This window comes from Podarcis pityusensis (genome assembly GCF_964106645.2).
Source record: "Podarcis pityusensis genome assembly, chromosome: 14".
Classification (NCBI taxonomy): Eukaryota; Metazoa; Chordata; class Lepidosauria; order Squamata; family Lacertidae; genus Podarcis; species Podarcis pityusensis.
Window position 1 is genome coordinate 29,133,436 of NC_138039.1, and position 15,764 is coordinate 29,149,199.

The window sequence follows — 15,764 nt, forward strand, 5'->3', positions numbered from 1 at the left end:
CTTTCCCATTCAGTCTTTGTCCAGGGTTATGATCGCGTTCGCCCTCCCCACGTCCCTCAAAAGTTGTTTTCCTAGGGAACTTCTCGCCCCTGCCTGGCAAAACTGTCTCGGGGGCTGCTGTGAGACATCTCACCAAAGATGAGTGAAGAGCCTTCCCAGGCGAGTAACTCTGAAGAACCGCTGCAATGAGCCTTAGGGAAAAGTCAGCAGGTTGGTGGTAGCCAGGCAGCTGCTTTCCTGATACTTTCAGATAGGGCTGGGTATGTCCCCTGGCTGAAACCCGGCTGGTCAGTATGGACAGTGCTAAGCTAGATAGACCAATGGACTGTACCAGGCAAATTCCTGTGCTCCTGAGACATGGCAGGTGCAGGCAAGCTGGCTGGCGACTTAACCCAAATCTTTCCCTGGTTTTCTATGAGACTTTCATAGAGGCAGAGTTGCAACTACTGCAGCTGCTAGTTGAGTTGAGTTGGAAAGCAGAATAGAGCAGCTTTTCCTGCAATGGGTACCCTCCATGATGTTTTCAGGCTGATGGGAGTTGCAGTCCAAGATTTCTGGAGGGCACCTTCTGCGGAAGACAATTCCTAAAGTAGTGTAGACTATCTGGCCAGGATGGAATGGGCAGAAGGTAGCCATGGCTGCTTCTGAAAGCCTCAGGTGGCTGGCCAGTGGAGTGTCATTTGTTCCAAAATCCATGCAGTATAGAGCACGCGGCTGGGCTCACTGGCATGAGCGGCCTGGAAAGTATTTGCTTTGCCAACGGATGAAAAGGGAACATTCTTCCGTTCCTTTTTTCCTGCTCTGTAACTGGATTAGTTTTGAAACAGCTGTATTAAAAATCCAGAGAATGTAATAAAGTGTCACTTAATATTTGGTTGAACGATTCTTTCATACAATCATAGAATTGTAGAATGGGAAGGGAACCTGAGGGTCATCTAGTCCAACCCACTGCAATGCAGGAATCCTGCTCATAGCTGTGAGCCATCCCTGGGTGGGCTCGAACCACCAGCCTTGTGGTTAACAGCCAGATGCACTGACCCATCAAACAGTAAAGAGCAACTGATTCTTATTATTAAACAATTCCTGCAACTGACATACAGTTCAGGTAGTGGCTCCCCAGCCCCCATAAGCTATCTCTGTGCTGTGAAAAACCCCCACTACAGTATTGTTTGTTAATTTCTACCATGCCAGACTGTTGCTCAAAGGAGCAGGAGTGGTGAAAGAAGTTTGCAACCTTAATTTCATATGAAAACAGCTGTCTGGCAAACTACTTTCTGAAGCACTTTGAAAGGGCTTGAGGCTTGGGCCAAGCAGGGAGGGGAGGGGCTTCAGGCAGGGAGATGGGTGAGGGACTGGGTGAGGTGCAAAGAGAGGTGGATTCGGTCAGGTGAAAAGGGGCAGGTTTTGGTGAGCTGTGGGGGAAATGGGGTTGGGAAAGGGACTAGCGAGTGGAGCAAGCAGGGGTGGTAGCCCCTACTTTATAGGACCAGGGGCTTACATGTAGGCATGGCTAGGAAGCTGCTTTGGACAGTGTTGGAAATGGAGTCAGGGAAGAAGAGACTAGGGAGAACAGTGTGTTCTTTAGAGGCTGCTGGATCAGGCCAATGGCCCATCTAGTCCAGCATCCTGTTCTCACAGTGGCCAACCAGATGCCTTTGGGAAACCCACAAGCAAGACCTGAGCACAAGAGCTCCTGAGGTTTGCAGCAGCTGATATTCAGGAACAATGCCAGAGCACAGCCTTTGCTGCTTGTAGCAATTAATAGCTCCATGAATTTGTCTTTTAAAGCCATCTACACTGCTGGCCATCACTGCCTCCTGTGAGAGCAAGTTCCGTAGGTTAACTATGTACTGCTTGAATAAGTCCTTTCTTTCAGCTCTCATATCCAAAAAATTTATTAGTTTTCCAGCATAGTTTTGACACAAATAAACAAACAATACAAACAAACATAAATCTTCACTCTAAACCAAACTTCAGTAACTTTGTTAAGTGAGTTCCTCATGTCTCCCTAGTTGAATTTCAGTGTAAATCATTTTAACGGTTTTCAACACCAATATTCTCAAAAAAAATTTAAATTTATTCATTAACATCTTTCTTTCTTTTCAATTCAGCATTACCTCTTCTTAATTCATCACTTAACATATTAAAATCCTAAGCCTATCTGGTATTTACAAGCTTTTTCAATTAACTTAACTTAACTTAACATATTTAGCTAAATAATCTTTAAATTTCGTCCATTCTTCCTAGTAGTCCTCCTCCTCCTGCTCACAGATTCTCCAGGTCAGGTCGGCTAGCTCTGAAAAGTCCATCATCTTCATCTGCCTCTTTCAGCTCTCATATCTGGTGCACTTGCCTTTAGAGTAATAAAGAGCAAATTTTCAAATGATTCTCAAATGAATGATGTTCAAATTCTCAAACGAAATACCTCCTCTCCACTGTTAAACTTTGCTGCAGTTGCATTTAGTGGGGGGGGGGCGGACTTCAGAGAGGTGATTGTCAAATGTCTCTCTGAAGTACCTCACCCCTCTATTAAACAGCTCACCTGGACCACCTGCTACCTGTTGCCTGCCTGCCTGCCTGCCATCATACTGCTGGTGGTGTGGCCACCTATTAGCAGCCATGTGTACTACAGCATGACAACAGCCTTACGTTTTTATGTATATAGGAAGACGTGTGTCTATAGCAGAGGGGATTTCAGGGCAGAGATGAGTTGTACCTGTTGACATTCCCCCTTGCACACATATATGAACTGTTCCAGGAGCTCTTTGGCTTCTCTTTCTGCTGCCTCTGGATTATTAAAAAGTGTTAAATGTGGCCAAATGGGAGCCCTGCTTTCCAGATCAAACTGATTTGCAGCTCCCTCAAACTTTGCTCCTGCTGCTGTTTTGGTTAATGAAAAATTTTGCTGTGGCTTTAGCTTAATGCAGGTCTGTAAATTGTTAACACATTCTGTACATTATTCAGCTGGAGTTCCTTTAAAGAAACCTTTCTCTCATTTTCCAAGGTGTGCAGTATAAGGCTTGCAAAACAGCAGGTTTTTTGCTTGATTTTACTAGCCTCCATTCTTCAAGCAGATAGGAAACAACTTTCCCCATCAAGGCAGGCAACCACTAGGGCCTGAGACACTTTCTAAAAGCCCCCTTTCCCAACCCATCAAACACAGCATCCCCCCACCCCCCAATTCCACTGGAGATGTACACAGTCTTTCCTTATCCAAATTTCTGTTCGTGTAGGGGTGTGCAAGTTTTTGGATGCCACAGGAGTCTTCCTCAAGCAGGATGGAAAGAGGGGCAGTAGCTTGGGGGTGTGGAGAGCAAAGCCCAGCTATAAAAGTTTCCAAACCTCATAATTGTAGCCCATCAAACAGCCTGATTGTGCATGTGCTTAATCAGAGGCAAGCCCCAGTAATTTCAATGGGGCTTTCCTTTCAATAGGACCGCAGCCATATTCCTTGCCCACCCCCTTCTCTAATCAAAATCTTGTCTTAGCGTTCTGCATCTCTGTGGTTGGTTTGGCTGCAGTTTTTAAGGCTTGCGCACATCTCAATAAAAGAGGCGAAGGAGAAATTTTGGCAGATGTCACTTGTCATGCAATTCTTTTCTCTGTTGCACAAGAGGTCGTTAACGCAGAAGCCCATAATCTCCTTTGTGTCAGGATTATTCAGATAAAAATCAGGCAAGCCACGTTATGTGCTGAAAACGTTAAAACCTTTAAGAAGTGGATGGGAAAAGGCAGCTGAGGAAATATGGCTTTCGTTGTTTTCTAAAAATGCTTTCGGGGGATGGCTTTTCACAACTTGTGTCTGGATAACTATGCATTTATAAAAATTATAATGACTTGCTAATAATCGGAACAATAGCACAGAGCTATACATCGTATTGCATTACAGTTTCAAGCATCTTTCTTTCTTTTTTTTAATAAGATATTTATTAAAGTTTCAGCATATTACAAAAATAAGAGAAAAAAGTAAAAGAAATTAAAAAAACGAAAATAAAAATACAAGGTAAAAACAGTTAAAAACAAGTCAGTCTTTCCATATCTTATCTTTCATTTGCTTGCTTCCCTGACCTCCTCACACCTCCCTTTTTTGTATTCCAGTTCAATTAGTTAATTCAGCAATTCCTTTCCCTCTTTGATTTTATCTTAATCTTTTATCTTAATATATTATAGCTTTAAATTATCACCTGTTAACAATCCTTTTTTACATATTCCTTTATAACATTACTACTAAAGACCACTTAACTTCAATCCAACATCATTCTAACATTCTCAAGCATCTTTCTTTCTTTCTTTCTTTCTTTCTTTCCATGTCTTTCACTTTCTTTGCCCACTGAACGTTTTCAATAAAATATAAATATTTTTAAAAAAACTTTTCCAGGGGGAAGTGATCACTCGGAAGAAACACTATAAAAAATCATGTACCCCTTCCCCTCCCCTAAAAGTTGCCATCATGTTCCCCTGGCACACATAAATTAAACAGGTTCCCTTTCTCCCCCATTACTCTCCCCTCTGTACAAGGGAGGAAACCCTACTAAATTTTGCTGTGCCTCTCTTAAAAGCACAGGACTAGACCCAGTGGAAAACCTTGCAACCCTCCTTTCTCTTTTGTCATTCTTTTGTCATGTTTGCTCTCCCTAAGAGGGTCCCTCTCCACCCCCCTTGAAAGCCTGAACCATATCGCTGGAACAGACTGTGGGTGTGTATTGCAAACATATAGTATTCACCTTTTCTCTGCTCAGTGCAGACTGTTCTGACTATAGCAAGGTCTCTTCTGTTGTGGATTTTCCCTGAAGAACTTGCAGAAGCACTTTAGAAAAAGAAAAGAGAGCGACATGCCCCGTTGGTTTCTGTTATGGCAGTGCGCGTTGCTTGCTTTGTGGTGGGGCTCCCGAAAGGGACAGAACCAGCTCTGGGAACGGAGAGGTGAAAGAAAGAAGCTTTTTCCCACTAGCTCGACAATCGGATTATATAATCCTCAATTTAGGCAGTTTGTATCAGGTTCCTTTTGTGAATTTCCTCCCTTGACTTTAAGGCTTTTTTTGTTCCCTGCGGATGCTTTTTCTCCCTTTCTCTTCACTCCCCCCCACCCCTCCCCACACCAGAAGCTGTTGGCGTCTGAATAGACTTAGGACCCTTTCCCTGAGAATTTGGGTCTCCCATTGTCTTGGCAGTCACATGCCTCTTGCTCGTTTTTCCCCGAATGGTCACCTGCATGCAGATTTCATTCAGCTCCTTGCACAATATCATTTTGCAAAGCCACACAGGCCTGCTTAAAATGCGGTTGGCTTTTTCGGGACCAAGTTTCTATAGAGAGATGGGCTGGCAGGGAAGGGGAAGTTTGGGGTTGGTGGCTTTCAGTGCCGGCTGGGAATCAAATTGGCTTGAGGGGGCAGTGAATGAAAATACACTTTTTAAATTGTAAAAATTATCTATTATTTATTTATTATTATTATTATTAGTTGTTGTTGTTAGCCCCAGCCACTCTGGGCAGCTTCCAACAAATTATAAAGCCACAGCAAAACATTTTTGGATCTGTTTGTTCAGAAGAAGACAAAACGTGGGACTTCACATTCTCAGAATTAATTCATTGAATTTGCTGCCCCCCGGGGTAGGCTGATAGATTAGCCTTTCCTAACCCATTGTCCTCTCGACATTTTAGACTACACCTCCCATGGCTGGGCCTGATAGGAGTTGTAGTCCAAAACATCTCGAAGGCAGCGGGTTAGAAAAAGGTACATCAATTTTGGCTTGATGGATTCTTGAAGGCAAGATCAATATGCTTTGCTTGGTAAGTAGAGACTCCATGCTCAGAGGCAATGTACCTTGGGATACCAGTTGCTGCAGGTGATGCACCTGTGCACAGAGGAACATCCCAGGTTGCCTTACACCAAGTCAGACCTATTGGTCCAGCTAGATCAGTGTTGGCGACACTGACTGGCAGCAGCTCTTCAGGGTTTCAGACCAGGAGCTCCTCCCAGCCCTTCCTGGTGCCTTCAGTGGCCAGTGTGGTGCCTATTGAGGCAGCTCCAGCCTGCTTACAGTCTCCTTCCCTGCTCTTGACGTTTCCCACAGCAGTGAGCCCAGCCGCCCTGGTTCATATAATTAAGCAAGTATTTAATTGCACAGTAATTTGTCTCTGGCCTGCATCCCAACGTTTTTCCTTACTCCATATTTGCATTACAGAGGGAGAACGCAGCAACTTAACGAGAGCATTGTTGTTTGGGTAGCGAGTTAATTTTGTGCTTTGGGAATAGAAAGAGGCTATTTGGAGAACTGAAATGCAACTTAGGCAAAAATGCCCAGGAGAGGAGGAGACCTAGGTTGCATTTCTGCCTTGCATTTCATATATTCAGTGATATACTTCCTTTGAATATGGAGGTTCTCCATGCTCACACACAAAGTACCCAAATGAATGCATCATGGATTCCCCAACCCTATTTCCTTCTCCCTTTATTTAAAGGTTTATTTTTCTTCTATTACAACTATAGTGGTACCTCGGGTTACATACGCTTCAGGTTACATACACTTCAGGTTACAGACTCCGATAACCCAGAAATAGTACCTCGGGTTAAGAACTTTGCTTCAGGATGAGAACAGATATCGTGCTCCGGCGGCGCGGCAGCAGCGGGAGGCCCCATTAGCTAAAGTGGTGCTTCAGGATAAGAACAGAATGGACTTCCGGAACGAATTAAGTTCTTAACCCGAGGTACCACTGTATTCCAAATCTACGTTTTTGTCCCAACAGGGGCTCCTGAGTCAGTTTGAAAAGAGAGATTTCTGTCCTGCCGATATGTATGTATGTAAACAAATTTGCTAAACGCACACCCCCTGCAAAAGAAGCCCTCTAAGTAGTTTACAAAAATATATATAATAAAACATTTACATTATCAATAAAACAAGTTAAAAACAGGTGTTTAAAAACGTCCAGAAGACGATAAAAAATCAATAGCAGCAGAAAAAGAAATATATGTAACTTCTCTGTGTCTGTAGAGGCTTTCCTGAACACAAATGCTTTAAGCAGGTGATAGAAAGAGTGCATTGAAGGTGCCTCCCTGGTGTCAATAGGCGGGGAGTTCCAAAGTGTAGAGATGCTGCTGCACTAAAAGATGGATTTTTTACCAGTTTTGAAAAATTCCAAGTTGGTTTAATATGAAATAGTGCCTCACAAGTGCCCCTTGCACCAGATCTGCCTCTTAGTACCACCAGGTGTCCAACGCTGCTTGAAATCTTACAGAATCCTCATATAGAACTATCTAAACAGCACTATGCTTCCGGGAACTTGGCTGAAGGCACTCTGTCCAAATCACACCCAGCAGAAGGTGTGTTGGGATCTACTGGTAGAATTTTTGAATACAGTTCCTTTTCTCATTAATTGATGGAGAATGGTTAACCCTCACCCCCCCCCCCCAAAAAATGTCAGAGAAATTTTCAGCATAGTACTAACTGGACGAGAATTATATGGAAAAGAAGACTGCCGTACAAAGGATTGGACCACAAGGAACTGTGGGAGGGATTCCCGGCGGGGTAGCTGTGCTAGCAAAAATGGCAGTCTTGCAGCACCTTAAAGACTAACACGGCATTCTTGTTGATACGCAACAGTGCTCAAAGCTTAGGCAAAAATAAGTGTAAACATGCCTGAGACAAGCGCTATGGCAGATGGCAGTAGTTCCACTTGTTTTGTGTACAGAAATGTTGTCTGTTTGAAACGGAAATAAAAGTACATTATACTTAGATGAACACATTGATAATGGCATAAGCCTCAGCCCACCATAAAATGTATGCATAAAAATGTAAGGCTGTCATCACGCAGCCCACATTAGAGGATTCACAGTGCCTCGTGACAATCCTGGATTTGCATGAGGTCAGGTTGAGGGAAGGAGCAAAAGAGAAGGTAGTTTTTCATACCTTCCAACATTTCTCTGATGAAAATAGGGATGTCCAGTGCTATTTTTTTAGAAAAAGAGGTGCCGGAACTCAGCCTGAACGCCTCCCTTGCTCTCTTATAATGGCAATGGTGCCCACCTGAGAGATTCTGGAACTGAGTTCTGGCAAGTTCTAGCTGAAAAAAAAGCCCTGGGGATGTCCTGTTCCATACCCTCCAACATTTCTCCGATGAAAATAGGGACATCATATAGACCAGTTCTAGTTGTTTTGTACTATCCTCCCACCATCCCTGACCATTGGCCATGCTTGCTGGGACCACTGGGACCTGGAGTTCAGCAACATCTGCACAGCCACAGCTTACCAACCTGACTGTGACTTATCTAAGATCTTTCTCTCTCTCCTTTGCATAGTTGTATCATTTAAAAAACAAAACAAATTACTTTTTAAAGAAAACAACCCCCCAGGATTCTCCTGCAGACCTTGGACTTCTGCTACGTCTCCAGGGACCCCTATCCCTGCTCCTTCCCCAGATGATTTAAAGGCACATCACAACTGTGCAGTAAGTTTAGTAACAGTGCATGGAGCATACCCGGGGGGGGGGGATCTTTTCTGTGGCTTTTAGACACCTTTGGAAGGCAGGTGTGCCTGTGTGCAACTTTGTGCTATTTCTCCCACGCCTAGGGGATTTCTGCCTTCTAGCTGATCTTTAAATAGGCAGTCAATAAATAATTAAGTTAATTGGTGTGGCCAAACAGGCCATTAGCTGCCTTAGCAGATTGTTTATTTTTATTTATTTGCAAACCGGCTCTTGAGATTTCGGGTGCAGAGAGTAAAGGGCATGATTTGGAGGTGGCGAATGAGATGTGCCCTTATGACAAGCTGTGGGAGGCAGGGCACCTGCTTGGCATGCAGAAGGCCCCAGGTTCAATCCCCAATATCTCCGGAAAGGCTCCTTTTCTGAAATCCCAGAGAGCCTCTGCCAGTCCTTGTGGACAATACCGAGCTAGATGGAAAAGGGTTCTCTCTCTGGTTCCAAGCAATGATTAGATGACGCTGGCACCAATTTGAAATTCACTTTGTTCCATTACTTTCATGGTGTTTCGGTTGAATTTAGATTCCTCAGCCAGATGGCTTTGTCTGTTGCCAAAGGGGCCTGTATGGCAAGTGAACCAAACACAGCCCACTAGCCAGGCATGGGAAGAACCACTGTGCCTCTTCTGAGGCTCCAACTCAGAGGCTTCAGAGTGAAGCTGATTGCTCAGAGATATAGTGGTACCTCAGGTTACAAAACTTTGGGTTACAAACTCCACTAACCTGGAAGTAGTACCTCGGGTTGAGAACTTTGCCCCAGGATGGATGAGAATGGAAATTGCGCAGGAGGCCCCATTAGCAAAAGCGCAACTCAGGTTAAGAACAGTTTCGGGTTAAGAACGGACCTCTGGAATGAATTAAGTTTGTAACCCGAGGTATCACTGTAGTGCTTGTAAAAGCAGTGGTGGAGGGGAGAGTCTGGCTTTTTAAAAGAGCTCTCAGGCCTCTCCCAGGCAGAATTGTCACTCACGTTCCTACTTGTTTCTCAAATAGATTTATTATCCCTTTATTGGTGCCCATTTCTGTTTGCCTTCCGCAGTAAGAAGATCCTAATACGTTGGAGAAGGTGGTGCTTTAGATTTCCTAACTGGGGGTGGGGACCCTGAAGTCTACAGATCACTCCCTCCCACCATTTGCTGCAAGTTCCTTCATCTGGAGCAGGGTTTTCCAAACTTTGTTCTCCAGCTGTTTTTGGACAACAACTCCCATCATCCATAGCTAGCAGGACCAGTGGCCAGGAATGATGGGAATTGTAGTCCAAAAACAACTGGCAACTCAAGTTTGGAAAACACTGGTCTGGATGGTTTGAAAACATGGGCGCAGCCAAAATTTTGTTAGGGGTGCAGGAGTTTGTTAGGGGGGGCAGGACTTTTGTGGGGGGTGGCAGAGCTGACGTGATTGTTCAGTTAGTTAAGTATTTCTGTTGTTTTACTTGATCAGGGGGACAGCTGCCCCCTTTGGCTAAGCCCATGTTTAAAAAGGAGGCTAAAACCTTGAATTGCCAGATCAAACCCCAAGACCTGATTGTGTGGATAGTGTCATTATATGGTTTAGTCACTAGGTGGCAGTGGGCTCAATTGTGTTTGGGTGGAGTCAGGACTTGCCTGTTTGGTTTCGTTAGGGAGACACCATAAAGTTGTTGTCTAGGTTATTGTCTGTTGCTCTTCAACCTAGGATCCCCAGCTGTGGTTAAACTCCAACTCCCATCATCCCCAGCCAAGCTTAGTGCAATTGTCAAGGGAGATGGGAGTTGGAGTCCACCAACGGTTCCCCACCCCTGCCTTTGAGAGATGTAAATTTTGAAGCAAAACAAACCAACTTGTTTGCATTTTTACATTTCAGACACATGCAGTACTGTAGTGTGCCAGAAAACAGATCCAGTGGAGCTTGGTAGAGGCTTCAAATTTCACAGTATCATTTTTTTTATGGCGTTGGCAAAGCTGAACTAATAGGATATTTGGGAAAGAGCAGAGGATTGGTTGTGGGGGTTGTTGGGTTTTTTTGCATGAAGAATTTGCAAGAAAGAAAAAAGAAGATGTGATTTGGATTGTCCCGGTGATCCGAGCAAGACTTGTAATTCTCTCAGTTTTGGAAAACGAGAGTGCTTATAGACCAGCAACTAAGAAATAATCCGGAGCTAATAAACTGTAAGCTCAATTAATGGTAATCCCTTTCCAGCGGCAGTGACAGTCTGATGAGCTCAGGGCATCCCCCAAATCTTGTTTGGATGGGGCAGTGACTAAGTAGTCACTAAAGCTCCAGGAAGGGAAGCAGTTTGGATGTCTATTTATTTATTAAAATGTATACCACTATTGATTAAAAAAAATAGAGCATCTTACAACAATTGTACATCAAATCATACAATAATTTAAAATCAGAAATTGTTATGGAAAGATGTCTTTTTTACTTGACTGCATAAGCCTAATGGGGATATAAAAGTTTTTAGCAGGTGCTTAAAAGTTGGCATGGGAGACCTCTGCTGAATCTCTGTTGGCAGAATGTTCCACAAGTCTGGCCTGGTGACACAACAGGCTCAGTTTCTTGTTGTTGTCAAGTGACTCTTGTCCACTTCGAGGATGACCCATGACACTCCTGCAGATGATGTCAGTGACTGAGCTGGGGTAAGAGGGTCAAAGAAGATCAAACGCATCCATTCTTAAGGAAATTAGCCCTGAGTGCTCACTGGAAGGACAGATTATGAAGCTGAGACTCCAATACTTTGGCCACCTCATGAGAAGAGAAGACTCCCTGGAAAAGACCCTGATGTTGGGAAAGATGGAGGGCACAAGGAGAAGGGGACGACAGAGGACGAGATGGTTGGACAGTGTTCTCGAAGCTACCAGCATGAGTTTGACCAAACTGCGGGAGGCAGTGGAAGGCAGGAGTGCCTGGCGTGCTCTGGTCCATGGGGTCACGAAGAGTCGGACACGACTAAACAACAACAACAAGAGGGTCATGCAGTCCCTGAGGTCCTCTGGACGTATGTCTACTTCATCCTATGTGGTCATTGGTAACAGATTCAAAATGGCCATGGAGCAGTTTTCCCATGGTGGATGGTTAGGGAATGAATTATTGATTCAACCCTTGTCAAGTGGTTCAGTCGCACTGGGTGTGGAGCCTTGGGGGCACGGCAGGGGATCACAGAATTGTAGAGATGGAAGAGACCACAAGGATATAATCAAGTCCAACTCCCTACAAAGCAGGAATCTTTTACCCAAAGTGAGGCTCAAACCCACAACCCTGAGATTAAGAGCTTCCTCATCTACCAACTGAGCTATCTGGCTAGAATGGAGTATCAGTGTTGGGGTGGGGGTGACGAATCTTAGCATTGCACAGGTTACTGCTGAAATTTGAGACCTGCTTAAGGAAGCTGGATGGACCAGCCAGGTAGAGATATCAGATGCTAACCAGACCTCTAGAGATCACCATGTGGTCGCAATTGGACCCGCGCCAGTTGCAGAACACGCCTGGTGCCTGGGGGATTTTGAATGCTGGTTCAAGGTTCTTGTGTTGATACCCAAAGGCCTAAATAACTTGGCTGCAGGATACCTGCACATAACACCAGTCCTGAAAGACCTACATTGGCTCCCAGTACATTTCTGAGCACAATTCAAGGTCTTGGTGCTGAGCTTTAAAGCCCTAAACGGCCTTGGCCCAGTATACCTAAAGGAGCGTCTCCATCCCCATTCTTCAGCCCAGACACTGAGATCCAGTGCCGAGGGCCTTCTGGCGGTTCCCTCACTGCGAGAAGTGAGGTTACAGGGAACCAGATAGAGGGCCTTTTCGGTAGTGGCACCCGCCCTGTGGAATGCCCTCCCATCAGATGTCAACAAGATTAAGAACTATCTGACTTTTAGAAGACATCTGAAGGCAACCTTGTTTAGGGAAGTTTTTAACGTTTGATGTTTTATCGTGTTTTTAAAATTCTGTTGGGAGCTGCCCAGAGTGGCTGGGGAAACCCAGCCAGAAGGGCAGGTATAAATAATAAATTATTATTCTTATTACCTCAATGAAGGCCTGAGTCTTCATGTCCCAGCCCCATTTTGGAGAGCATGGAAAGGAGTGCTGTTTGTTGTCCCCCATGTTACAGATACCCAACTGAACTCAACGAAAAATCTGGCTTTTAGTGTCGCCAGTCCCATGCCTGTGGAACGCTCTTCCAGCAGAGTTGCAGCAGGCACGTCCTCGCTTTTGACTTTTGAGAGTTTCCTCAAAAAGTTGAGCGTTGTGGCTTTTAGATCCCGCCCCCCTTTTCAATTATCCAGACACCTTAACAATTATCTGCAATTATTTTTTTAAAATGGTGTTTGATGCCTTAGCATTCTATACCCCCTGATATTTTATGACCAAGAAATGCTTTTTAAAGATAAATAAATAAAAATGCCCTTGTGTGTCCCTAGTAAACAACAAAAACACACCAAATCTCCAAATTCTTAAATGTAGGCAATATATTGGTCCGAAAAGAGGCTCCCTTAGTTTATCATGCAGGTTCTTTTGCGGAGCTGAGTAGTGTGTATTGCATAGACTTATTTTCATGGGTTGTCAAGGGGGTGTGTGTGGGGCATTTCCCAGCAAGGAAGAGATTAGGATGTCACAAAATCAGGCCTTGGGAGCTCCAGGGAGGGTAGTAAAAATACCCTTATCTCTGTTTTGCAATTGGAGCTGGAAGAGGCAAAAGTCAGCTTTTGGGAGATTCACAAGGCCGCAAGATGTGCTCCGTGAAAATGGCTGCGATGGGAGTGAATGCTCCTCTTTGGTCAGGTCACCTGCCTTCGCCCTGTAGTTGCTGATTAATGAGGACTTGGCAGATTTCGCTCTGTGCCCTTGATGGCATGTTCCATGACCTGGAATGACCTGGAGAATCTCGATGGCTGAGCTTCCAGTAGGAATGGGGAAGAGGGAATGCCTGTGACTCAGAGGCAGAGCAGCTGCTTTGCATGCAGAAGGTCCCATTGGTTCAAACCCCAATGGCACCTCCAGGTAGGACTGGGAAAAAGCTCCAGCCTGAAACCCCGGAGGCCTTGATTGAACCTGGGACCTTCTGCATGCCAAGCAGGTGTTTCGCCACTGAGTTCTGCTCCATCCTCCTTGCATGAGGTTACTCTGCCGTTTCTCATCAGGTGGGCAATCCATTGTAAGATGAATGTGAATAGCTTCTTAAAATAATCAGGTTGCCAATGGGCTGGATATACCATTTCTGGTGCTGCCTGCCTGAGATGGCAACAACAAGGTTCTTGTGTAGGCAGCACAAGAAATGGAGCTCACCCCGTTCTGGGGATTCGAACCGCCAACCTTCTGATCGTCAAATCCTAGGCTCTGTGGTTTAACCCACAGTGCCACCTGCGTCCCTTTGTATACTCCTTAGCTGTGAGTAAAACCTCAAAGCATTTGACAAAAAACAAACAATAAAATGTGCGTTAAAATGATAATTAACCATCAAAGTTAAGAGGAAGTTTTTAAAACATCAAGATGTAATTAAAATCAGCATAATTAAAATTTCAGATCAAAACGCCTGCTAGTGTTTACATAGATTCCTAGGATTTGTTGCAAAAATGTTTTTAGCAGGTTTCATAGAGTGCAGAGCAGAGGTGCCAGCCTGTTTTCAATAGGCTGGGAGTTCCGGGATGTAGGTGCTGCCACACTAAAAAACTGTGGCACGAATATTAATAGCGTGGAATGGATATTATGTGGTGTGTGTAAAAGTGCCGCAGATCAAAGCGGTCAAGTTGGCATATATGGGGTAAGATGATCCCACAAGTAAACTGGTCCCAAGCTGCTTTATGTATATTAACAGCAACACATTGAACTTGGCCCAGTAAGAGATTTGCAACCAGTGCACGGGCAGGGGTGTCGTATGTTGACAAGTTCTCACTTCTGTCAGCAACCTTGCTGCAGCATTCTGCACTAACTGCAGCTTCCACACCGAGCGCAAGGCAAGCCCCGCAAAATAAATAATGCCACATAATTAAAAACCTTGCAAAAATGTAACACCAATTAAAAACACATTTTCAGTGTTGTACACAACAACTTAGGGAACTGTAGCCTGGCTCTTCCTAATGGCAAATCTGCTGCTGAGCCAGCAGCCTTTGAAGGTAGTGGCGGAAGATTCCTCGGGCAGGTAAGTAGCCACAGCCCAGCAGCAATGCTGACCGAACCCCTCCAGGCTTTGAAGTCATAAGCAACTGGTTAATTTTTTAAAAGCCTTCAATGCCCGCTAATCCAAATCAATTTTCATTTCTTTCATAAAGCTCAGGCTTTTGCATTGGGCACCCGCAAATAATTGCAGCTAATTTGTTTTATTTTTATAACACCCATAATTGGGGGCGGGGGGATTTTGATGTCCTGGCAGCCATGTTCCCTTTAGTGAGTTCCTAATGGAAAGATCCATTAAAGTCGAAATGGTTCTGGGCACCGGTTCAAAAGCCAGATGTCTCTGTGTGTTCTCGAAGAGGGTTTCAGGCCATCTGCCAATCTCAGATATGTCACCCAAACAAGTGATACCGTCATTGGCTTGGGGGAAAGGCTTGAGCTGCCCCCACCCAGCATATATTTTCTGTGCCTGCCAGACCCACTGGGAATTCAAGTACAGACCAGCATGGCAAAAGCTCGCTTGCCTCACCCCAATTCCAACTATTTAGAGCAAGATTTCCCAAACTTAAGGGACGCAGGTGGCGCTGTGGGTTAAACCACAGAGCCTAGGGCTCACTGATCAGAAGGTTGGCAGTTTGAATCCCTGCGATGGAGTGAGCTCCCATTGCTCGGTCCCAGCTGCTGGCAACCTAGCAGTTCGAAAGCACGTCAAAGTGCAAGTAAATAAATAGGTACCACTCCGGTGGGAAGGTAAACAGCGTTTCCGTGCGCTGCTCTGGTTTGGTCATGCTGACCACATGACCCGGAAGCTGTATGCCGGCTCCCTCGGCCAATAAAGTGAGATGAACTCCGCAATCCCATAGTCATCCACAACTGGACCTAATGATCAGGGGTCCTTTTAAACTTTACTTTTTCCCAAACTTGGGTTTCCAGTTGTTTTTGGATTACAGTTTCCACCATCCCTGAACACTGGTCCTGCTAGCTTAGGGATGATGGGAGTTGCAGTCCAAAAACAGCTGGAGACCCAAGTTTGGGAAACCCTGATTTAGAGTCACGGACCCCTCCACAAAGTGCAGGCAGGCACACGTGGTTTCGCTGGCTGGGGCTGATGGGATTTGTAGTCCTGCTACATCTGGAGGGCAGCAGGTTGGCAAACGGCTTCTTTAGGGTCTCTGGCAGAGAGGGTGACTGAAGGGTGG

The 15,764-nt window shown here is 44.9% G+C and overlaps 1 protein-coding gene and 1 long non-coding RNA gene across 3 annotated transcripts in view; one reads left to right on the forward strand and one right to left on the reverse strand.

Annotated features, from left to right (window-relative positions):
- LOC308463678 overlaps positions 1-15,764 on the reverse strand; it is a 135,757-nt gene that overhangs the window by 76,106 nt on the left and 43,887 nt on the right. The gene's annotated exons all lie outside the window — the stretch shown is intronic.
- The window catches only part of IGDCC4 (immunoglobulin superfamily DCC subclass member 4), a 72,895-nt gene that overhangs the window by 1,350 nt on the left and 55,781 nt on the right, over positions 1-15,764 (forward strand). The gene's annotated exons all lie outside the window — the stretch shown is intronic.